Source organism: Mustela nivalis (genome assembly GCF_964662115.1).
Source record: "Mustela nivalis genome assembly, chromosome: 1".
NCBI lineage: Eukaryota > Metazoa > Chordata > Mammalia > Carnivora > Mustelidae > Mustela > Mustela nivalis.
This window is the reverse complement of record NC_139020.1, coordinates 78685361-78698584: the sequence shown is the minus strand read 5'-3', so window position 1 is coordinate 78698584 and position 13224 is coordinate 78685361. Positions and strand designations below refer to the sequence as shown.

At 34.9% G+C, this 13224-nt stretch overlaps 1 long non-coding RNA gene across 6 annotated transcripts in view; it reads right to left on the bottom strand.

The window, feature by feature from the left end:
- The window catches only part of LOC309871013, a 192067-nt gene that overhangs the window by 12625 nt on the left and 166218 nt on the right, over window positions 1-13224 (bottom strand). For 2 of the 6 annotated variants that reach the window (XR_014314943.1, XR_014314945.1), the window contains 2 exons: window positions 12539-12615; window positions 7805-8211 (listed from right to left, as the gene is read on the bottom strand). The exons of 3 other annotated variants lie outside the window; for them this stretch is intronic. This is a non-coding gene — a long non-coding RNA (uncharacterized lncRNA). Of the gene's footprint in view, window positions 1-7804; window positions 8212-12538; window positions 12616-13224 lie in introns of those variants that run through there. One more of the 6 variants, XR_014314944.1, reaches the window with a different exon arrangement.

The following is a 13224-nucleotide window of genomic DNA, read 5'->3' as shown; positions in this document are numbered from 1 at the left end:
TTCAACCCATCTCTTAAATGTTATTTTCCAAAGAATTTCAGCTCCTCCTCCTCTCAAATATTACACATTGTGTGATGAGAAGACCTGTCTATAAAGTGCCTGTACTTCCTAGGGACAGCATCATCGTTGCGTATATTGTTATAACAGCTTCCTAACAGTTGCTATACTTGCAGTTTCTCTGCAATCCCTTCTCTGCATGGTATCCAAAAGTGATCTTTCCTCAATAATAACCTGTTCATGTTAATCCCCTGATTAAGCCCTAAGAGTTTCCCACTACCCTCAAGATTAAGCACAAGCTCTTGGTTTTTACCTTCATGATCTAACTCCTCTTAATCTATTAAGTTCCCCAATTCCAGATCTTAATCACTCCATCTGCTACCAAGACAACCTGAAATCATGTGCATTTTTCTTTTCTCTTCTTGCTCCTGCACGGGAAAGTTGTATTGCATTTATGGTACCTAAAACTGTTCTAGGCACATAAGTGTTCAATAAGTTATTGTTAAATGAATGAATGAGTGATTAAAATGTCCATCTTTATAAACAAGGCAGGTTACTACAAAAATTAACAACTTTAATCCAAATACACAAAAATAAATAATTGGGCAATATAAATTTACAACAATAATAAAGAAAGGGGTGCCTGGTGGGCTCAGTGGGTATGGGTAGAGTATGCAACCGGGTCATGAGTTCAAGCCTCACATTGGGTATAGAACTTCCTTACAAAATGAAATTTAAAATAAAATAAAATTAAACAAAATTTAAAACAATTTTAAATTTAAAATTTAAAACAAAATAAAATAAAAATTAAAACAAATAGATAAATAAAATGATCATCCCGATGTCATATTTTTAAATAGGTTTAAAAACATTAAAAAATAGCAGTATATTTTTATTATCAATCAATTACTAAGAGAATATGCAATTTCATTCTCTGTAAAATAAGCTTAAATGGTTTCAGGACAACTTAACTTATTTTGGCGCTTAAAGTATAAAATGTGTGTTACTGACATTTATAAAACTGCATAGTTGAAGAAAGCCACTGCCTATTTAGTTTTATAAAGGCAAAAATTTTTTGCTTGTTTCTTAAGAAATTTGAAGAAGCTACTGGCTCAGGAGATGAAAAACAGCCTCTTGAATACTAAGTACTGTCTGCTCTATTATACAGCATTTCTACAGAAATATGAAGAGATCCCATCAGCATTTCATGAATCTGTATGGATACATGAGAGTTTCTTATTACACAAAGGCTACTGTCTAAGTTAACTGTCCTCTATTTTCCTCTTCAGAGACAGGCAGCTGACATCCAAATCCTTATCCAATGACCTTCTGATTTCAACTCATTCTAAACTAATTTCTTTACTTTTGATATCATAACAGGAAAAAAAAAGGTAAGAAAATTGGGCAAAATGGGTAGTGATAGCCCCAGTAGACATATGGAATGGGAAATTTTGTTCCTACTACAAATATCAATTCTTTATTTATTGATAATAAATCACATTCATAATTTCTCAATCATTATTACTTTAAGCTTTAACAGATAAATGCATGGGGTCCTATTCTTCCTGTGTGAATTATTCAAATGCAAAGGCTACAATTTTAAACAACATGATGTTATATAAATGGGACATAGAACATAGACAGGAAACAGGTCAACCATAAAGTAAGAAGTCACTGAATTGGCAAGTCCTCTCCAATAACGGTCCTAGCCTCTATGCATATACTTGAAGACTGAAAGGCTACTTCTGTAACCAACTGGTTTGCTAAAAAGTATTCCAAAAGCTTCTATAGTCTAACTACCTCCCTAGTGTTAAAACATCTGGTCTTGAACTCTTTTCCTAGACAAATTCCTGACACAATATGAAGTATTATAAGGCAACACCTCTGCATGTAACAAGCTAATCTTGCTACTATATTTGAATTTCTAATCACTGAAATGTAATTAATTTCAATGGAAAATTATTTGTATGTGAAGAAAGAACACATGACTCATCACCACAGATATACTCGTTAGACCACAGTCTGTCATATTTTGTTTATTCTAGGCAAAGCACTTAAGAAGAAACTAACTAATATAGAAGTCTCACTAAAGTGATAAAGAGGGGCACCTGGGTGGCTCAGTCAGTTAAGCTTCTATCTTTGGCTCAAGTCCTGGGATGGAGCCACACATCCCTGGCTTCCTGCTCAGTGGGGAGTCTGTTGCTCCCTCCTCCTCTGCCCCTCCCCACCCGCTCTGCTTGTGTGTGAGCTCTCTCTCTCTCTCTCTCTCTCTGTTTTCTCTCTCTCTCTCAAATAAATTTTTAAAAATCTAGGAAAGAAAGAAAGAAAGAATTAGTATAAAAATTTGTAATATAAGGAATTTTTAACTACTTGAATGTAAGCTCTATGAGGTCATGGTCTTATTTTTCACTGTAATGTACTCAACACGTGAAAGATTGCTTGCACATAATAAGTACTCAATAAATACTCAATAAATGTTGAATAAATTAAATGAATATGAATGAAGAACTGGAAAAGATATACTTAACAAAACTATAAAAGTTACCTTCAAAGATTTAAAAGCTATTGAAAAAGAAAATATTAGACATATTCTGCAGAACTTCAGACAGCAAAACTAGAAGCAACAGATAAGAATTACAAAATAATTTCTAATAAATAAAGTTAGAATGATATACCAAGAAAACCAGGAGTTTCCTTTTCTGACTGAGTTTAGATTAGGTGACCTTTACTGTCCTTTCCAAATTTAATGTCATAAATACAAAAAAAAAATTTATTTTCCAGCATTTTTTCAACTGATTGCTACAACTGCTATTATAATTTTGTAACGATGGCAATACTTGTGTAATTTTTTTAATCTGTCACTTACAGATTACAAACTGTATATATTTGTTATGAGAGAAGTCCATCTAATAATATATATAGTATTCAAAATATTTGACCATTTTACCCAAATAGTAAGTGTTCCAATAATAATATAAATCACATATCAAGGGGTTGGTTATAAATTTTCTCCAAATTAAAAAAATATACTACAGATTTAATGCAATTCTTACCAAAATTCCAATGACAATTTTCACAGAAATAGAACAAACAGCCCTAAATTTGTATGGAACCACAAAAACGACCAAATACTCAAAGCAATCTTGGGCAAGAAGAATAAAGCTGGAGGGGGGCGCCTGGGTGGCTCAGTGGGTTAAGCCGCTGCCTTTGGCTCAGGTCATGATCTCAGGGTCCTGGGATCGAGTCCCGCATCGGGCTCTCTGCTCAGCAGGGAGCCTGCTTCCCTCTCTCTCTCTCTCTACCTGCCTCTCCATCTACTTGTGATCTCTCTCTGTCAAATAAATAAATAAAATCTTTAAAAAAAAAAAAAAGAATAAAGCTGGAGGCATCACACTTTCTGACTTCAAAGTATATTAGTAAGCTATAGTAATCAAAACTGTATAGTATTGGCACAAGAACTGACACAGATCAATGAAATAGAATTGAGAGTCCAGATATAAACCTACACATAAATGGTCAATTAATTTATGACAAAGGATGTGAGAATTCACAGTGGGAAAAAGGTAGTCTCTTCAAAAAATGGTTGGGGAAAACTGGACAGCCACATGCAAAAGATCAAAATTAGATCCCTATCTTCCAACACACACAAAAATCAACATAAAATGGATTAAAGTCTTAAAAATAAAACCTGAAACCATAAAATACCAAGAAGAAAATATAGGGGTAAACTTCTAGGCATCAGTCTTGACAATGGTATTTTTGGATTTGACATCAAAATCAAAGGCAACAAAAGTAAAAAATAAACAGATAAGATTATAAGAACTAAGAAGCTACTGTGCAGCAAAGAAAACCATTAACAAAATGAAAAAAGTCAATCTAGCAAATGGGAGAAAATATGTGCAAATCATATAACTGGTAAGGGGATAATATCCAAAATGCATAAAGAACTCATACCACTCAACAACATAAAACAAAAACAAAAACAAAGCAAGCCATCTGATTTAAAAATGGGCTAAGAACCTGAATAGACATTTTTCTAAAGAAGACATACAAATGGCCAACAACTATAAAAAGTTACTCAACATCATTAACCACCAGGGAAATGCAAATCAAAACCTCAATGAGGTATCACCTCATACCTGTTATGATGGCTATAATCAAAAAGATAAGCAGCAATGAGTGTTGTCAAGGATGTGGAGAAAAAGGGACCCTTGTGCACTATTGGTGGGAATGTAAATTGGTGCAGCCACTATGGAAAACAGTATGGAGTTCCTTCAGAAAACTAAAAATAGAACTACCATATGATACAGCATTTCCACTTCTGGGTATGTATTCAAAGGAAATGAAATCACTATTTTTAAATGAAATCACTACCACTATGTGCATACTCATGTTGACTGCATCATTATTTCCAATAGCTATGATTAACTCATAAATACAGAGAAGAAATTGGTGGTTGCCAGAGGTAAGGGACGGTAACTGGTCAGAATGGATGAAGGAGCTCAAAAAGAACAAACTTCCAGTTACAAGATAAATAAGTTCTGGTGATATAATGTACATCATCGTGACTATAGTTAACACTACTGTATTGTAATTTGAAAAGTTGCTAAAAGAGTAGATCTTAAAATTTCTCATCACACACAAAAAAATGATAACTATGTGAGATGCTGGATTTCAACTAAACTTACTGTGGCAATTGCTTTGTAATATATACATATATCAAATCATCATGTTGTATACCTTAAACTAATACAATGTTACATATCAATTATATCTCAAGATGTCTGGGAGGAAGAGATACATAAATAGTTCTCTATTTGATGGGGAAGGCACACCATCAAGGCTAGAACTAATAAAGTCAAATAATGTGACATTTAATTACAAAAAATTTAAACTCTGCATGGCAAAAGAATACATAAACAAAATTAAAAGATAAACAACACATATAATATATATTAAAAAGTTTTGATAACCTTAATTTATAATGCACTCCTACAAAGCAATATGGGAGAAACAATCTAAGTGTGCCTGGATGGGTCAGTTGGGTAAGCAACCGACTCTTGCTTTCAAGGCTCAGGTCATGGACTCAGGGTTGTGGGATGGAGCTCCTGGGTGTGAAACCTGCTTGAGATTCTGTCTCTCCCTCTCTCTTTACCCTTACTCTACCTCTAAAAAAAAAAAAAAAAAACATGGAAGAACAATCTAATAGAAAATTGGGAAAATATAAATAGGCAAATTATGGATGATAAGGGAATGAACACTCCAAAAGATATTCAAGTTCTAATAATGAAGAAGTACACATTAAAACAAAAGGGCGCCTGGGTGGCCCCAGTCAGTTAAGCATCTGACTCAGAGTTCTGAGCTCAAGCCCCGTATGGGGCTCTGCGCTGAGTGAAGATTCTGCTTAAAATTCTCTCTCTCATTGGGAGAAGGGGGGTGGGGTTATGGACATTGGGGAGGGTATGTGCTATGGTGAGTGCTGTGAAGTGTGTAAACCCGGCAATTCACAGACCTGTACCCCTGGGGATAAAAATATATTATATGTTTATAAAAAATAAAAAAATAAAAAATAATAAATAAATAAATTCTCTCTCTCTCTCTCTCTCTCTCTCTCTCTCTCCTTCTGCCCCTCCCCTACATGGGCAGGGAGAGAGGGCACTCACACATGTTCTCTCTCTTCCTAAAATAAATAAGTCTTTAAAAAGAAAAAAGAGACTTTTTGCTCTCCCAATAGCAAAATGACCCTAACCTCTATGAGAATTACAAGGAATATGTTATAAGGGGTTGGGTTTGATGTGTTTGTGAAAGGTGGTTAAAAACAGGTTAAGTCAGTTGCCGTTGGGTTGGCAGGGTTGGCAGTCAGAAAGAAAGACATGACAGCAAGAAAAACTAGAATCTAGAAACTTGTAGGAGCCCATGGATGGCTAGAACTCTCTAGAACTGCAGAACCTCTGTCTCTCACTGCTTCCAAATTTCTAGCTTTAATGATGGGGTGAAAGCAGAAGCATTAGCACATTTCCTCAAAAAGCTAAACATGCACCAGCACTTGTCCAGGAGTCTCAGATCAGGAGCTGGGGGTGGCGCTGGGGGGGCTGCTGGTGATGTACAGGGCAGCCACCCTGCTTCAACAAGGTGAGGGGGCAGAGCATTAGCAATGGGCATGTACAGCAACAGCTTCTGTCTCCAAAAGACCAGCTGCTTTACTAGGGCAAGTAGATTTTCCTGTGGTCAAAAGAACCCACACTATGCAGGGAAGGAATTCTGGAAATCATGATTTCTCACTCAGCTGACACACTGCAAAGCCACCACAGATAACTATAATAATGAAAGCGATAAACATGTAAAGTGCTTTCTATGTGTCAAGCACAGGTTTAATTCTTGACAGTTCTTGGAAGGAATTCTAGTGCTATCCTTGAAACTTTCAGATACAGAAAGTGAAGCACGGAATGACTAAACAATGTCTGAACCAAGGCAGTTTGATTTTAGAGCTGTACTATTGACAACTACTCTATTATTATTAACCAGATTCGATGAGAGTGTGGTCAAAGAACATTCATATTGTGGGAGGCTTTGGATCACATGGACATTTAATAAAATGCATTTAATGGCAGAAGCCTTATTCATTTTGAGCAGGCACATGGTGAAAATAAGACCTGGGAGCCATCTGAGGTTTTGTTCAACATCAAAACAAAAACAAAAACAAAATGAATAACAAATGACCCACCTACACAATTTACATTGTGATGATCACAGTTTCTTTTACAATTAAAATTTTAAAAATTCATTCTCTACAACAAACATATATCTAAAGATTTTAAAAGAGCACTACAATACTTTACAAGTTCTAGGCATTCCTATCCTTCGTGATTGCAAAGCTGCATTTCTAGATGATTAGAAAAAAAAAAACAAAAACAACTTTGTAGTTAAGCATTGAATATCCCACAGTGGAATAACCAAAAGTAGAAGCATACCGAGAGAGACAGATCTTGTATTAATTTAAATTCCATAAGGTCTTCCCACTACCTGTTTTGTCTTGGAACAATGTTTTTATTTAACCCAGTTCCCTTGACCTAGGAGGCATTTCGAAATGTTATGGAAGTGTTTTCTTTGTCACACTATCACTGCAGAGCCCTTGATAGTCAGAATATTCCGAAAGGGCACAGATTAGTCCCACAACACGAAAGAGTCCTGTCCAAAATGCCAATAGCACCCCCATGAGAAAGCTCTAACCATTTGCTACTAGTCTAGCCAAGGTGGACAATTCCAACTACTCTACATTAGATCTACGAGGCTTCAATACTAAATCTATTTCAGTTTAATATTTTAACTAAGATCAGTCTGTGAAATTATTTCTATTTCTATAATATACTGCTGAGCCAGCAAAATTTAATATGACCTTTCTGGAGAAAAAAACTTCTCTGTATTCCCAAATACAAAATGAGCTTACATGCCTTTTGATGAATCAATTTCATATGTATAAATTTACTGTAAGGAAAAACTAAACAAGTCTGTACAAAAAAATGAAGATGCAAGAATTCACTGTAACATTGTTTATGAGAGGAAGTAGGTGGACATTTATATCCATTGACAAAATATTAGTTAAATGAATGATGGCATGATTAAGACATCACTACTTCATGTAGCACTAAGAAAGAAACAATAAATTGCCAATTAAACTAACAATTATTTATCTTTTGTGATTTTTATCCAAAGGGTTTCTTTAGATTTATTAAGGTATAAATTTCTATCATATATATAGTCCTGAGCATACTTAAAAAGGATAAGAAGGTCAAGTAAGTAGGCTATATACAGTATTCTTTCAATTATCTTCATGATTGGCTTGACTCCTTTGAATCACTTTTCAACTCTTCATGATAGATGCCTCTGTTTTTCCATCCAGTATCTCCTCTGTGCCACCATGAGCATGGGTGAGGCAGCATGTCACAGACGAGTGCCCTTCTTCTGTCTTAAGGATTTTCTTCCTAGACACTGACACCCATTTTGCAAGTTTTGATGTTGGTGCTATTTTGATCTTGTAAGAAGATGCCAATAAAAGGTTTCAGACAACAACCAAGACAAATGCCTCTTCCTTATTTGATCCTTCAGTTGTTTGTTGACTGAATCAGTAATGGCTTGTAGTTGTCTAACCATGACAGCAGGAACCAAGTTTGTGTATAGGCAGACAGTTCACTGTCACAGAAACTGCCTGGCTCACTGCAATGACATGATGCCATCAGTTGAAACACTTCTCTATTTCAAGGGTGGTAAAATGTAAACAAAGTGCTACTTATAGTCAGTGAAATGTAGCTTTGGTACCGTCACTTTATGGATGGGAGCGTAAGATGCTTAAATCTCTTCTTGCCCATAAAATCACACTGCCAGGAAGTCAACAAGCCAGGGCTTAAAGAGAGGTCTCATAAAATACTGTGTTTCAGATCCCCCATCTGGTATTCAGTAGATGTAACATTACACTTCACCCCTCTTAATCTCAAGAATTCTTATAAACTAGATTTGTGTGAATTATTCATCTCCATTCCCCACTCCCAACCATGCCTTGCTCCCTATTTTTCTATTAAAATGTAATGCCTTCTCAATAGACATATTTACTTTGTTTTTAGTACTTCTAATTTTCTCTGCTGACTGAGAGAAATATACAATTATGTACAAATAAGATAAGTGCTCTTAACGGGAATCACTATGTTAGCTTTAATGTATTGACTCTGGAGTTTTCTATTAGGTCCCTAAAGAAATTTTCTTTTAGTTTCCTCTCCATCTCTAGCTATTTTCTACATGGCTGTGGATGGCAGTGGATGGCTGTGGATGTGTAGGATGAACATCCTACACATAACTACAACAACCTACAGCTATATATACTTTTTCAGCTTCTAAATTTTTATTTCATATGATCTTGTAACTCCTTGCCTTTTTAGTCTGTGGTATAATATTTTTCGTATTGTGAGCCATAAAAGGCTTACTGGTAACAACTACTATTGTTATACTGTAGGGATACTCGATAATTTAAACCAGACAAGTTATCTATAATTTGTGAGCTTAAAAAAACCTCAGAATTGTAAGTATCAGATTACATCTATAATTGTGCAAGTAACCAAATGAGGATATCATATATCATAGTAATTTTTAATCACTTGGCTTTCATTTTATTGCACATTTTTGCTTAGATAGATGATAGATTTTTTTTTCACCACTAATGAATGCTCCCTTTTCCCTTTCCCCTGGAGTTACTTAACAAGTATAACAAAGCTTGTTATAGAATTCTGGGGTAAAGAAAGCTACCAGGATTTTTATTCAAACTGAAGAAAAATATAAAGAAAAAGATGAAAAAGATTTTTATCTCAAATCCAGGTTTGGCCGCATCTGTCTTATGCAGCAGAGAGATCTTTCCTAACCTATCAGTGTAATCCTGCTGAAATGGCATCGCTGCATTAATTTGCCAGCTACCTTCAGTTATTCAGATGGTTTCCAAGTCTTAAATTGTTTATTGGCTGCTTGCCTATTGTCCTGTAGTTTGTTTTCATCAGTCTGAACACATAGTTGGATTACTGGTGTATCTCATGTAGGTTTTATTCTTCCTCTCTCAGTGAAATGCTAATGTGTTGAAACCCGTGCCTGCTGTTCAATCTCAGAGTCTTATGTTTTGACAAAAGCCCCAGAACCACATAGCTTATACATAGTGACTCCTCTTATACACACAGAGATATCTGACATGTTTGCCTTGACATTTATGTGCTAACAGATGGGGCTTCCCATTTAACAGTAAGGTGGAGAACCCCCAAGTCACATTGAATAGTTTGCTTCTCTGGATAAGACACAAGAGTAGAGAAGAAGAACACATTTTAATCATTCAGCAAGCACATCATAGATCTTTTATGCTGTCAACTGTAGTGGTGTCCTTGAAACACGGATAGCAAGCACTTCTCATTCCTTTTGAGAATTTGTGCATTTACTGAAGGCTGTGTATAAAATTAAATTTTAACAGCCTTCCTGTCTAAGGCATAGATCTGGAACTCAAATAATGTGATTTCACCTTGTCCTAGCCTAATTTGAGGACAGGGACATTTATACCAATATTAGGTTATTGTTTCCTGCTTCTTTTAATTTAGTATCTAAAACATCAATGCCCTCAACTTCTTTACAGTCATCTTTTTGATGGGTATATGTCACCAATCGCCTACCATATTTCTCTACTCCTAGCCTTCAAGAATGAGAATAAATTCTAAAAAAAAAAAAATCTTTTAAACCTGCAGTTTGGTAACATTACCAATTTGTGATCTTCAGGCTGCAGGGAGCCTTCAATGGTACATAGATATCTTGAAGAAATTGTTCATTACAACTTGTTTCTTCTATATCACCTCTGAGGTTCAGTCTATTCAGTATCCAGTCCCTACTATTCCACTGCAGTTGTTCTTACCAACCTAGCCATTACCTCCAATATATCCAATTCCATGTATAATCTGCAGTTCTTAGCTTTTAATTCTATGAAATCACTTTCTGATAATAGTCTTCCTATCTCTTTAGGGACTCCTTTAAAGACTGCTTTGCAAATTCTATTCCTTTACCCAATCCTAAAGGCTGGCACCATCTGGGCTTCCTTCTCAGCACTCTTTTCTTCATACCCTCCCTCTCTTCTTGGCCATTTCTTCCCCATGTGTGGTTTCAAATACCACCGAAATATTGATCATAATATCATCTATACCTTTGGAATCTGATCTTTTGCCTCAATTTTTTTTTTTTGACTGTCAAATCCATGTTCCTAACTTCCTACAAAACACCTCCATTGAATGTATCACTGGTATCTCAAACTCAGCATGTTTAAGCTGAACTTGTCATCACGCCTACTAATCTCCTCTCTTCTTTGTTTCCTATTTCAGAATATATCTCATCATTTATCCAGTTGCCCAAGCAAGAAATCTGAACATCATTCTTATCTCATTTCTTACCAGGATCTCCTACAACCAATGAGTCACTGAGTACTAACTTTACTATTCCCTTAATACTTTTTAGACCTGCTCTCAAAGTTCATTTCTACAGCTCACTCATTGACAGTTCTTGACTGAATCTCTACAATGTCTTAGCTCGCTCTCCATCCATCCTTCTCCCTTTTCCAGAGTGACATCCAAATGCACAAACTGTATCACATCATTTCACTGCTTAGCATCCTTACTGGCTACCCTTCAACTCCAGGAGGAAAGAAATATAATATCATACAGGATCTTTCAGAACTGAAATCTTGTCTTTTATGCAGTGGTATCACTCTACATACCTTTATACTACATGCACATTTGTGGCTAAGCTCAACTGCACTCTGAGCCCTCATGCTGAATTAGATACTCACCAGGCGGCAATTGCACCTTAAGATATTTGCCTAGAGGAGTTATTATATCTTATCACAATTATTTTTCTCTCTTCATTCTCAGTCTCTTAAAAGAAAGAAATTTATTTCATTTCTAGGCTCCACGACACCTGGTACATAGTAAGAATTCAACAAGTGTTTGTTGAGCATATGTCTGATTGTTTGTGAAAATATAAAAATTTTGTCTCTTAGTATATTCAATGCCTTTTCTTCATTGAAAAATATGGTTTAAGGAAACACCATTTTTGTCCATTCAAATGAATTCAGAAATTTGAATAATCAAAATGGAACAAAAATAAAAATGTCAAAGTGAAAATCAAGAGAAAGATCGAATGATACCATAAGCCAAAATTATGAATTACACAGTCCTTGAGAATAATTTTTTAATTCTAAAGATGCTTTTAAAAGCTTTAATTGGCGTATGCCTAGAGGTGATTTTGATTTTATAGTTGAATTTAAAATATTAAGAAAATAAGATCTGGTATGGTCAAGGCAAGAAAAGGGACAAATGTCTCTTATTCCACCCAACAACCATTTAACAGCCTTCTAGATTTGCAAAAATCAATGTGGATTTTTCAAAGACTTACATATAATCAAAATTTGCCTCCAAATTTTGGATGGCCCAGTCAGATAAAGAGCAAGAAATTCAATATATCTGAATTTCAACAGGATTAGTAATTTCTATTTTGTTTTCCACAAACATCAACAAATAGAAAGGTATGAAACTGACTCCCAGCTAAGGTTATATATAATCTCAGTTGTATTTAAAATAAACTCAAGGATGTCATAATATTTTTTTTAATCTAAACTAGAAATTCACTTTCATGTTAAAAATTGGTATCACTGGGTCGCCTGAGTGGCTCTGTCAGTTAAGCAGCTGCCTTCGGCTTGGGTCATGATCCCAGAATCCTGGGATTGAGTCCCACATCGGGCTCCTTGCTCAGTGGGGAGCCTGCTTCTCTCTCTGCCTCTGCCTGCCACTCTGCCTGCTTGTGCTTTCTATCTCTTGCTCTCTGAGAAATAAATAATTAAGATCTTTTTTTAAAAAATGGGTATCACCTTTTAGATTTTGTATTGAGGATTGCCAAATCCAACAGTGATTTGGGATTATAACAGGCAGAAAACCTAGAGACTCACATTGAAAATACTATATAAAATAATAAGACTTACTTGTAAATGAGAAGAATTTCATCACTTGATTTCTTAAAAATCACATTGTATATTGATTTTAATGTTCTAGATGAGATCTAAATAGCCAAAACAGACACAAAATTTATAATTTGAATATAGTTCAGTGATATTAATATAAATGCTTTGATATACAGAATAGCTCAAAGCTATTTCTACAGAGAAAAAAATCAGTATAGCACTAATGAGTAAATTATACCCTTCTTCCTTCTTAAATATGTGGATAAGTAATAAGATTCCTAATTAAATTATTCCTTGTAGATTAGAAAATAAAAACCAATGTATTAAACATTTTAATATGTTAGAAGAAATTAAAGATGCACTAAGTAATTATCACAGAAAAATCATGCACCTAAAAAACATATGATGGAAAATTAGAGAAATGGCTGAAGTATCTTGAAATAAATTAATGTGTCCTGGAACTGACATAGAAGACTGAAAATTAATTTACTAAACAAATAGTGACACATAAATAGAAGAGGAAACTACTTTTAGTTACAACAACATTAGGAATCAAATGAGAAAATATGCTATTAGAAGACATGAAACTTTCTGGAGAGTAACTGAAATATATATTGCCTTACAAAGTACATGTCTTTGAACACAGAAATTCACTTCTATGTCTTGATCCTACTTAAATTGAGGGGTAAATATGCAAATGTGTTTGA